At 43.3% G+C, this 12,365-nt stretch overlaps 1 protein-coding gene across 5 annotated transcripts in view; it reads left to right on the forward strand.

The window, feature by feature from the left end:
- The window catches only part of ESRRG (estrogen related receptor gamma), a 605,082-nt gene that overhangs the window by 36,197 nt on the left and 556,520 nt on the right, over positions 1–12,365 (forward strand). Inside the window, exon 1 of one of the 5 annotated variants that reach the window (XM_070602494.1) lies at positions 9,740–9,877. The exons of 2 other annotated variants lie outside the window; for them this stretch is intronic. The gene's annotated coding sequence lies outside the window, so the exon portion shown is untranslated. Of the gene's footprint in view, positions 1–9,739; positions 9,878–10,214; positions 10,818–12,365 lie in introns of those variants that run through there. 2 more of the 5 variants (XM_070602490.1, XM_070602489.1) reach the window with 2 other exon arrangements.

Below are 12,365 nucleotides of genomic sequence, written 5' to 3' on the forward strand. Positions count from 1 at the left end.
GATGTAGAATTTATGATTTAAGAATTATTAGCATGTAATACTTTTAAAATGATAATACTTAATATTTATTGAAAACCATGAACAGTGTGCCAAACATTTGATATACGTCATTTTACTTAATGCTCTCAACAAGCCTAGGAGGTAGGTACTATGATTAGCTACATCTCACAGATGGCGAAAACTGAGGCAAAGGGCAGATAAGTAACTTGCCCCAGTCATCTGATTAAATGGTCAGCAAGATTTTTGACTCCAGGCAATTTTATTCTGGAGTCTACACTCTTCATTCTTTTTTGGACTGTCTCCAAGGCAAAGGTTGAAGCCATGAGGTTGGCCAAGACAGCATGTGAGAAGGAGGATGTGTCCAATAGGGATGTTTTTGACCTAACCATCCACATCCTTTCACTTGGAGCCTTCTCACTACCAACAGGTTCCTTTTTGTAAAACAAAATAGTAAAGACTCCATAATTGTTGGGTGAGTGAGTGAATGATTGGATGTTAAAGGTTCAGGCTTTGTGGCTGTAAACTAGAAGGAGGTTCATTGGCTGAGACTGTCCTGGTAGCAGGGCTCTCAAACCCAAGTGCACAAAGAAAACTGGATGCATCAGAATCATCTGGGATGGTTGCTCAAAAACAGACTCCCAGTTCCCACTGCTGACAGCGAGTCGGGGTAAATGCCTGGGAGATTCCGATAGGCTGCCAGTTTGTTACCCACTACACTGACCAACCAAGATCGCCTAGGGTCGGAATGTATTTTTGTTACATAAAATGCAGGCATAAAGGTTTTCTTGTGTGAGTCCTAAACCAGCTAGGAAGGTGATTTGAAAAGAGGAATTCCCAAAATGTTGAGAGCAATCACAGGATCCCTATGGTAATCACATCGCCTCTCCAAGTGACTGTTTTGTCGGGAAATGCTCATTTAGATTTGTAGTTTCTAGTGTGTTTAATAAATACCACTTTCATTACTGAAGGAGTCTCGCTTCATAAATGTAATTTTTCTAGATAAAAAGGATAACATAGAGAAGCAGAGCCTTCATCTGTCATTATTACTAAGTATTCTCCACTTCGTTGTTACTCTCTGTGTTTGGAGAGGCATTGGTCAATTGGGTCATTTTCTGAGCTCCATGGACCATCATCCTCTCTGCTTAGATTTGAATTGTTCACGGCACTTTGACCTTTACAGAGAACAGCTCCACAGTGATGCTAAGCATTGTTATTATATGGCGGGGCCTTTGTGAAATGACAGGGGAGGACCCAGATAAGACCTGTGCTACCGGCTGACTTCTAGTAGAATTCTATAGAACATTCCTCAAAAGGTGATTTGACCTATGGTGAATCTGAATCCAGGCAATGATTAACATAGTTCTATCGGGGGTCTGCTGAATTTTTATATCTTGGTTTTGGTAGATGGAAAATAGTTTCCTGGCCTGGTGCCTTAGGCCTCGGTGTAATTAATTCATGGCTATCTACACTTATATTAGGTTTCACAGATACTGTTGGAAACATCTACCATATACTTTATCCCACAATAATTACACAGAAAATTAAAAAGAATCAATTCTAGTTTAACCATCTTTTTGCTTAACCAATTTTTTGTTCTGCTTACAGGTCTAATTGGTTTAATTCTCATTTTATTTTTCTATAAAGTAGGAATCATATCCACTTCATTAGATCGTTGTAAGGGATAACTAAGAACTAGAAAAGATATCTTTGAAGGAACCCTAACCGTGGAGAAGATACTTTTATTTTGATTTCTTCCATGGCACATTTCTCTTTGGCCTCGCATTCATACCTTCAACACGTATTTATTGAACACCTACCTTGGGCCAAGGACCCTTCTAGGTACTGGAAATATCATCGTGGAAAAAAAAAACCCAACCAGAAAATGCCCTGCCTTTATAAAGTGTACAGTTGTAAAGGAGGAGGCAGATAATAAACAAAAACAGAAAATTATGAAGTCTCTTACAAGGTGTCAGGGCTTTGGGGTGAAACAAGAGGAAAGCAGGTGGGGAGGACTGTAGTGGGGCAAAGTGGGGTTTCAGTTTTAAATTATGTGCTCTGGGGGGTCCTTTCTGAGAGGGTGACACTCAAACATTAAGTCTTAAAGGAGGTAAGGAAAGTCGTGGCAGCTTTTATTGAATAGCGTTCCAAGGGACATTAGCCCTGAGAAATGCTCAGCTTAAAAAGAGATTCATTGTTCCATGTTTGGAAATAATCATTTTTAGAGATTTATAGTGATTTTAGCATATTAAGTAATTTGAAAAGGCCTGCTGGAAAGAAACTTGTTTAACTCAAACATTTTTAACAATATTTTCCTTCCTCCCTCACATGCCAGAGCAGCTAGAGCATAGCTCCGAGGCAGCCTTCAAATGTGGGTCTGACCCTGCTGACCGATATTCAGTATGGCTGCTGAGGCAGAATGGTCCAGGGAAAGTGCTTCTGTTCTGGAACCCTGGACCCAAGTGTGAGACCTGAATCTTCCCCTTATCCCTGAGCAAGTTGAGCATTTTTTACTTTTAGTTTTATCATCTATCAATTGGACATAATAATGGCGACTCTGCAAGTTGTTTTGAAGATTAAATAAGGTGTGAAAGTACCTCCTGCGTTGTAAGGTAGTACAAATACAGGTATCTTAGGTACTTTTTATTTGCCTTTTTGGTACTTGGGACGAGTCAGTCCACTGTTATTACCTTGTCTAGGGTTCCTTTATAAGGAGCTTGCACCCAAGGGGGCTGAAGGAGAAGAAGTGAGTATCCTGGGTCTGTGAAAGACTAAAGAGCTGCCCTGTTCTGGACCAGAATCCCAAACTCAGGCCTTATTAGCATCAGGCTCCAATCAGCTAAATGAAAGGGCCACAGGCTTGTTTCTCTGCCTTAGCCAGTGGTTCCCAAACTCTGGTGCACCCTAGAATAACTTGGGGTTTTCAAAAAAATTCCCATCACCTGGCTCCAACCGTCAGACATTCTGACTTAACTGCTATAGGATGTCACTTGAGCATCAGGAGTTTTCAAAGTTTTCCAAGGGATTCCAGTGGGTGGCAAGGTTGGGAGACCACTGACATAGCTAATCCCTGTGATCCTCTTCTTTTAGCAGCCTGGCCAAGAGAAAAGTGTACAAGTTGATGGTGGTTACAGATCAATGAATTTGATTTTCTTTCCTTCTGGGAAGGTAAACAGGCAAGAAGGAAGAAAGGGAGGGCACAGAATTAGTGTTGATCAGCTGTCTCTTTTTGCCTTCATGTGCATTATCTCATTAAATCCTCCCAAGAACCCTGATATTTAAATATTATAATTTCATTGAAAGATGCAATAACTCATCATAGAGAGCTTAAGATCATTCTTCAGGAATTTGAAACGGGACATTCAGTTCTGTTTTCTGGGTCCTTTCTACCACCCTGTGGCAGCCACTCAACCTCCCTTTAGGTCACAGTGTCCTCTCTCACCTTCTTCATTTTCCTCTCCTTAGCTTTCCAGCAAAAGCTGGTATCCAGCATTTATATATCATGTCAAATGAAGTCAGTGTTAACCTTTTTTTGGAGGGAGGGGAGGATTTGCATTTTAAGCCTAAATATGATTGGGAAATGACATACTTTATTTCCTGATCAGAACTGTACACTTAAGATGGCATAATAACAGTAACTGTGGGAGTTTTACTAGAGAAAAGCCCCTTCTAAGTAAAACACACATACCATATAAGCTCTGGGCTATCAGTAAGGCTGGCCCTGCTGTTTGCATTTCCCAGATTAGCTAAAGAATTTTCCTGGAATAGGAACAGATGCAGGCGGATGCTCTCCTCTGATTCTAATGCATTTAACATTTGTGGAGAACCTACTGTGTGTTAGGCACTAGGAGGAAAAAGATCACGAAAACATCGGTTACTCTAAAGGCATTTACCGCTGAGCAGCAAAGACTGACATACTGATATAATTAAAGTGAAGTATGATAAGAGCAGACCTAAAAGTATGTTGATGGGGACAGAGAGAAAAGAGTGATGGACCCCACTGGGCAGTCACAGGGAGGAGGGTGGGACGCTGCATCCGGGAAGAGTTCATCAAGGAGGTGACCTTTGAAGCTTGGGGTTGGGCTCACTCATGCCATCCCTTTGGTGATCACCTAAACACCAGTGCTCGCAGGATCACTCCCTGAGGATGGTAGGGCATCTATTCAAGAGGAAATCCAGGTTGTAAGAAGTTGCATGACTTGCCCTGGGTCGCAAAAGCAGGAAGAGAGAGAAATTAGACTCATGCTCAACTGTTCTGACTCCAAGTTTTGTGTTCTTTCCATGGCACTGAGTTTCCTCTGCTGGTTCAGCAACTGGCAGGGCCACATAGCTGAGAACATAGTCAGTGACTTGTGGCATCGGGTGACATCTTGATGATTTTTTCCAGTTGAACCTGGTTGCCAAGGAGAATTCTTCCTCCCTTCTGAACCCAGACGGTGAATGCACAATCTCGTATGGAAAATAGAGCTTTGAAATGAAAGAACTCCAGAAAACCTCAGGTGTAAAATAAAATTTGAGATGTATAGTTCTAGTTGGAAATTTCTGGTGCAAATACAGGGGTCTATAAATATCTAAAATCACTTACTCTATTTTGCCTTGGCTGTTATATAATTTCATATTTCACAAATTAGATTTTATTCAAATAAATGCAATTTTATTTCAGATGTTCCTAAATCATTTACATTCATAATTTCTTTCCCATCTTTATTACTAGCCGAAGTCACTGCCAATTCACTAATGATTCCCAAATAAATTTCCCTGGCCACAGATCTCTTCTAAATCTTTTCCAACGCCAGGGGATGCTGGCTGTTCCACAGGCCTTTAAACCTAACATATCCCAAACCAAATTCATTATTTTCTTAACGTGGCCTTTATTTGTACCTCTTTAACATCCGATCGTTAATTCAGTTGCCCAAGCTAGACACTAAAGTCTATTGATTCCAGTTTCCTGCCAAATATCCCTCCAGTCTCTCCTTGCCACCTCTGTGCTATAATTCTGCTCTGGGACCCCATCCTTTGCCAGCTTACAGCTATAGTGGACCTTAACTCTGCTCCCCGAAACAATGAGTATTTCTCACACCAGTCTGCCTTTTTTAGCACACAGAGAATTATCCAGCCAGCTTAAACAAAACCAGAAACCTCTTCTTCTTTTCATTCGACATTCAAATCTTTCTAAAAGGCTGGTACATTCTCCTGTGTCAGTTAAGTAAAATACCTGGAAAATAAATTTCTTTGCTGATTGAGGCTTTTATTGTGTCTCAAGGCCATCATTCTGAATACTGATGATTATTGCATGCTATCCATGTTGTATTCACCATGACATTTGGCTTGAATGAATGTGTCCTTCTCTTTAAGATCAGTTTTAAAATACACTATTCTTACATCAGTGGTTCTTAACCTTTTTGGAGTCATGAACCCTTCTGAGAATGTGCTGAAAGTTATGGGTCTTCTCTTGAGAACAGTGCACACACGCACACATTTTGCCTACAACTTTAAGAGTTTCTTAATTCATTCATGGATCCCTAGAGCTATCATGCAATCTGAGTTGAGGATCTCTGCCTTCTATGAAATTGTTTTCATTCTTTTATGTCAGAGGCACGGTATACATTTCTATTTTAAATAAATGTTCTAATGAACGTGGTCCTACTTGATTTTATTCGCTGTAATACTTTCCCACAGTCCGTACCGTGTCTTTTGAGTGTGGACGGCGACAGGGCAATTGATCTGCACAGTCATCCTGATTCCACCCTTAGTTAGCTGCAGGCCTTTGTGACGTCTTATAACTAGCAAGACGTAGTAGAAATCAACTTAGATTCTCAGCCAGGAGACCTGAATTCTTGCTTCCATATGCCCTACTAAGTTCGCAAAATTTTTACAAACACAGCTCTGGTGTAAAGGAAGCACACTGCCATGATAATATTTTGCTGTATTGTTCAAGTGCATTCCCTTCTGCTATTTCATTTTCTCCTAACAAAGACCTGGTGAGAAGGTTGATGAGTTAGAGTATTCAATGCATAAGGATAAATAGAGAAAGGGGCACAGAAGCTTGCTCAAAGTTAGTTATATCAGGAAATATGTACGAGGTCCCATTCTGGTTTTAACCCCCAGGTCTCTTCATCATAGACCTGTGTCCTTGAACTAACTTCATGATTTAATTCAAGCTACACATGAGTCTAAGGCATCCAGGCCGAAACGGTTGGATCCATTCATGTCAAATTAGGTCTGGACAACAATCTGATAGTGCTAGAAAGAAAGTAAGTTGTAGGCAAGCATGAATGATGACTCATGACGTTTTGGCTGATATGGTGTGCTACTGGTACACTCAGTTAGTCATCATTTAATCTCATATTAAGGGGACCATCTTGGAAAAGGTAAGTTTGAACTTATTTTTGCGTACGGATGTTTTTCTGAGCTATACTTAACTATACTTGGGAATTAGAATATGATCTTTGTTAACTTAACCTCAGCTCAACAGCATATTTTTTGTATCCTCCAAAAAAGAAAAAAGAAACCAGTTTTACTAGGCTGCACCCTCTCTCTCCCTCCTTCTTTCTTATCTCCTGTTTCAGACTTGTAGAAGCTTAGAGCTGCAGGAACCTTGCAAATTGGGTAAATCTCTCCTTGTGCAAGAAGGAAACTGAGGCCCAAAATGATTAAGTAATTTGCAAGAGGTCACACACAGTTGATCAGTAGGAGATCCAAAAAATAAGATCACAGGTCTTCTGACTACTGGGCCCCCCCCCTTTTTTTTTTTTTTGGTGAAGAAGATTGTTCCTGAGCTAACATGTGTGCCAGTCTTCCTCTATTTTGTATGTGGGATGCCACCACAGCATGGCTTGATGAGTGGTATGTAGGTCTGCGCCCAGGATCCAAACTCATGAACCCTGGGCCACCGAAGTGGAGCGCAGGAACGTAACCACTACACCACCAGGCCAGCCCCAATTTTTCTCTCTTTTTAAGCAGAAAAATTAATTTCTTGACGCTGAGAAAACTCAAAACATAGAAGATAAAGGCTTGTAACTGCTAAAAATGTCATAAGGATTTAGTTTACAGTTGTTTTCCAAATACTACAGTTATACATGTGTTCACCCTCCTTCCCCGGGAACACACTCTCATTAAGTTCTACCTCATGAAAATATGCTTTTCCAATGAAATAATGTCACCTTTGATCTTTCTTGGTGTTCTGTAGGTCTGTCTGAAATATGGAGAAATAAGCTTGCAGTTTCTCTAGTTAAAAGGATAAAACTTTGGCTACATAAAACTTTCAATTTCTTTCAAATTGAAAATGGGCCTGCTAGTCTCCAAAGGCAGTTTCATGTCCATTAGTGCCTCAGAAGCCATTTAATGAGAGCCAGTGCTATACGTGGCCCTATGTTAGGCAAACCGGAAGAGACAAAAAAAAAAAAAACCCCAAAACAAAAAACCAACATAATTCTGTCAGAAAGGAATTGAGAGGTGAAGAAGAAATTAAAAAATCATCCCCAGGAACAGTTCAAGAACAGTGATGTCATATGTAGGAGTGAACACTGTGGAACAGAGATAGAATGATCAACACACCCAAGAGGAGTAAATAACGGCTTTGTGGGTGACAAAGGATTTGAGCCTCGCTTTGACCAATGGGTAGAAGTTGAATAACAATAAGGCAGAAAAGGGCATTGAATGTTTGGGCACTGACATTAGAGTAGGAGTACAGACTGTGTGAGATGGGCAGTGGGTGAGCAGCCTGACTAAACCACAGGTGCATGATTTGAGTCATTGGAAAGAAAGTTGAATAGGTAGGCAGAGAGCTTGAGAGTGGGGACTCGAGCCACTTGAATTGGAATCCCAGCTGTGTAATTTTGGGCAAATTACTTAACTTCTCTGTGCCTCCATTTCCTTAAGGAAAACGAGAATACCAAGACTCCCTCTCTCATTTGTTGTTGGGAAGATTTAATTAGATTTACAAAGTCTCAGCACAAGTCAAGTTTAGAACAGTGCCGTCTGTGTGTTCCATCCACCTTAGTAAGCGTTTTTACGCCCTTTGGTTCGCTTGGGCAGTGAAACCGAACATACTACAACAATATTAACTGTTATATTTTGGGTGAAAACAGAAAATAAAGACCTGAAAGCAGTCCGAGGAGTTTGAACTGGGATAAACAACAGAGAGCCGTTCTTAGGCCTAATTTGATTGAGAGAGTCTGGCCTTAGAAAGGATCTATTCAAACCTCCAGAGAACTTGAACACTCTACTCCAGCACTTTGCTAGTCGCTCAAACGTCTCACCCCTGGGGAAGGAAATCACTTGGCTGCCTGCACTGGCATGTGGATTGGTGACAAACAGCATGGAAGGCATTTGTCTGAAAAAAAAAAAAATTGGATTTCAAGGGATTAAAGTTAGTCAGATTGTTATGGTTCTTCCTCTTTGCCGTGAGTCTCTAAGGGTCCGGTTTTGAGGTTAATAAGTAAAAAATCTGGAGAACCAGGTTGGTTGATTGAATATTAACGAGCTTCTCTTGGATAGTTCGGGAAAAGTTACCAGTCACTTCGAAAGATGATGCCTACTTGAGTTTTGAAGAGGCCCTTGCCTTTCTTAAGAGTCATCTTTGACACTGGTACCTTCTAAGCCCTGGACAAGTCTGCACCATTTCATCCTTCTGGCATTCCAAGGAGAGCCAGAGAGCCATGTCCAATCGTTAAGAGTGGCGAGGCATTGTTCAGGTTTCGGAATGTGTCTACTACTCAATAGTCCTGCGACCTTCTTAGGTTTGCCTTAGCCAGTCTCTTCTCCTATTCTGATTGTCTGATCTTCGCATAATTACAATGTCTTGCCTATGGAATTTGCTAGTGATTCTTGGTCTGTGACTCTAAAGAGAAAAGACCTAACAAGTTACTTGCTATTTTCATTAAACTTAGCCAAGCTCTCAAATAGGTAAACTATTTTTAAACCTACAGCAGCCGCCAATCCTCTGGGATAAATTCAAAAGTTTTTCTCCCGATCGGCTTTGCTGCTCAGATCTGAGACACTCCTGTCCATGCTGTATTTTTTTGCAACCTCGGCTTCTGCTGTCATCCTTTAGGAATTTGGAATCAGGAGGAACAGTGACTTTACCAATACACGATGGTGACCAAGGTCAACAAGAGGCTTGGGGAAAAAAATTCCAAACTCCATTCTTCTACGCCAAATGGGGAACTAGTGATTAAACAAGGCAAAGTATTTGCCAGACCTGGCGGTAGATATTTATTTTTCAGTAACACACACATAGTGATTAATATACACAATATTATGATTAATTGAAGCTACATGAGACATACCAACATACGTATAAATAAACACAAACTAAATATTGTAAAAAGACATGGTCTCAGCTTTACCTGTCCTGTGGCCACACCATCTAAAAGACATTCTCATATTTGCAGAAATAAATATTAAGGGTTATTCTTGAGACTTTTCCTACTGATTCTAAAAAATATCATTAACAAAATGACAAATACAGTGAATAACCAGCAATAATATTTTCCTATAAAAAAAAGTTTTCCTGCTGTTGTAGAAGAATTCGGATAAAAGCCAGTTATCCTTTCTGCCCTTTCCAACTCCCCTAGTGGGGGAGATGCCAGGAGACCCCCAAATTTCGTGATGTGTCTGCAGAGACCCTGAAATCCCGGCTTGGGCTTTTCCTTCTTTCTCTTTCTGGCTCTCTCTTTTTCTTCCCTGCCCCCTCCCCATTTTTAAAAGGCTTTAAAGAACATCTCTGGGAGACAAAAATAGCACCAGTTGTGAGAGGCCTACACACTGGGAAGGCAACTGAGAGATGCAAGTCAGCAAGAGTGGGCGGCGAGCATGAGTGTCCGGCCCCGGGTGGATGCTCCTGGCCGTCTTGGTGCCGATTCTGTGCCTGGGCCCGGTGGGTAGAAGGGAAAATGCTTTTTTAGGGGTGGGAGGTGGGTTGGGGAGATTTGGGGTCCGTTAGTCAAAGGAATGGATACCCCAGCCTTGGGGCCGAGGGGCTCTTCCTTCCCCTCCCCCCACGTTTTTAAAATTTATTTGGCCCAGGCGGGGATGGGCGATGGTCAAAAGGGAGCAGTTGGCACTGAATGTCACCCTGAAGGTAAAATGAAAGACAAAAGATGAATGCAGCCTTGGTTTCCGTTTGCAGTGGCTGCGGCGGCGGCAGGAGCAGCCAGATTTAAAGGGGAAAAAAAAGCACACGCACATACACACAGATCTACACACCCAGAGGCGTCAATTATGCCAACGCAATAATGCAATCACATCCTGACAGTGCCGGGCATTTTTTTTTTTTTTTTTTTGCAAAAAATAGATTTATTTTGCAAAAGAGAAAGAGAGAAATGCATGCAGACAGAAACGTGCACATACCACGTAACCACCCGAGGAGAACCTGGCAGCCTCTGCTTCTTCTGCCAAGTTATCATTGAGAAAACAGACAGGCATCATGACGTCCTGGGTCACAGGGAGTGCGGACCGACGCTACCAAGAGAAAAGGGAGGCGCCTCGGCGCTCCGGCTAGCAGCGGGCGCCCCTCTGCCCCTCGCAGCCCGGCTCGGTGAGTCCCCAGCCGCTCGGGACGCGGACCCCGGGGGCCAGGCCGGCCCCGCGCCCGCGGGGGCAGAGCGGGTGGCCGTGCCCTTGCCAGCGGCGGGCCGGCCAGCACCCCCTCGCCTGCTGAGGTCGCGGGAGCCCAGCGAAAGGAGGCGTGTGTAAGATGTGCAATGTTCCTGCATGGGGGTTTTGTAGACTTTCCTAGCCCAAGAACCCGGCTTCGGCTTCTTTAAAATCCCCGACGACTCACCTGCTTAACCTGCTGCAGTTGTGACCCTGCCAAGGTAACTGGTCCAAATCCTTCTCATCAACGTCTGGAGACAGACATTTGCATCGGGGGCATTCTCGATTTGCAGTCCTGGTGGAAATCTCTATTGCCACCCCCTTCCCCCTTCACTTGTTTAGAGTCTCTTGAAAAAAAAAAAAAAAAAGGTGCAACCCCCCCACCCCCCCGCCCCGCGCCCCCGCCAATAACACAACCATAAGTCCTGTCCACCTCGGGTAGACTTGCCTTTACCATGACTGCAAAACTGTCAGCGTGTGTGCTAGAGACACGGATAAATTCTGATTTCAGTGAGATTTGTTTTTTAAACACCTCTCCCCTCCCCCCTTCCTGGAGAGAGACTTCAGGGCTTGGGAAAGTGGCGAAGAGTGAGGGCAGAGTTGGGGCACTGGGACCGGGAGGGGTTGGGGAGAGTCCTGGGGTCTTCTGGGGCGAGGGGATAGGGGAAGGGGTTATGGGGAAGGGGGTGGTGTCAGGAGTTGAGGACTGCTGTCATGGGCTGGAAAATCCTTCTGTGATTGCTGCTGCTGTCGTCCTAGGGGTCTCCCTCCCGTCCTCTACGCCTGGTTCCCTCCTGTCTCCCCAACCCGTTCACCTTCCCGAGGGAGTCTCTGAAGTTACACAGAGGTCACCCGGCCATCATTTAAGTATTTCAAACCACCTACCCCCTTCTATCCCTCAAGTCTTGTCAGAAGCATCTGCAGGACAGCGGTTCCCCCACTCTGCCAACCCCCCCCCCATGTTTGGTGATGGGAGACCCCCTAGAGAGAAAGACACAGAGGGCAAATCTCCTCTCCTCCCCTTCTCTTCCTTTGGAAACCTTTTCCTAGCTGCACCCCCTCCCCCTTTCGGGTTCTTATTGAGCAATTCTAGAAGAGTCCGGAAGGGCCTGGAGAAACCCCCTCCGCCCTCAGTGCTGTGGAATGATTATGTATGCGTTTATTTATTGTGCTTGCTTCGGTTGTGTTGTGAATTTCCACATGGGTCTGCTTCAGCCAGGGAAACACGTTTGCTGTGTTTCTGTCGTAGTACCAGAACCAGCGGCCGTACAATAAGACACAGACACATACAGAAAGCAAATGATTTTGCTAACGTAAACCAGAGAGCAGTGTTGAAAATAGCACCTTCTCTCTCCCTTTAAAAAAAAAAAAAAGAAAAAAAATTCTCAGCATGTGAGTTAAGAGAAACTGTTAGGTCCGCATATGACCTCCTACTACTTTCAAAACCCTCCTACTTAATACTTTAAGTCAAGATCAGTGACCTGCAGATGTTTTGAAGTGTTTTGGAGCAGCTGAATGACTTGGTCTGGTTTTGAAGAGAAACTCTCCTTTGTTTCTCACGCTGTCCAAAGACCAAATAGGGGAGTGTGTTTGGCAAATGCCCAAATTCAGAAGCAGCAGGCAAGAGAGAAGAGGAAGAAATGCCCTCGAGCGAGCGGAAGGCAGGAGAATGCGAGTGGGGAGTGGGGTCAGAGTTCTTTTTCTTTTCCTGTCCAGTAGATTTGATGGTATCGAAATGAATTAACCAACCTGAGAAACAGTTCTGTCAT

The sequence above is a fragment of the Equus przewalskii genome, chromosome 31 (genome assembly GCF_037783145.1).
Source record: "Equus przewalskii isolate Varuska chromosome 31, EquPr2, whole genome shotgun sequence".
NCBI lineage: Eukaryota > Metazoa > Chordata > Mammalia > Perissodactyla > Equidae > Equus > Equus przewalskii.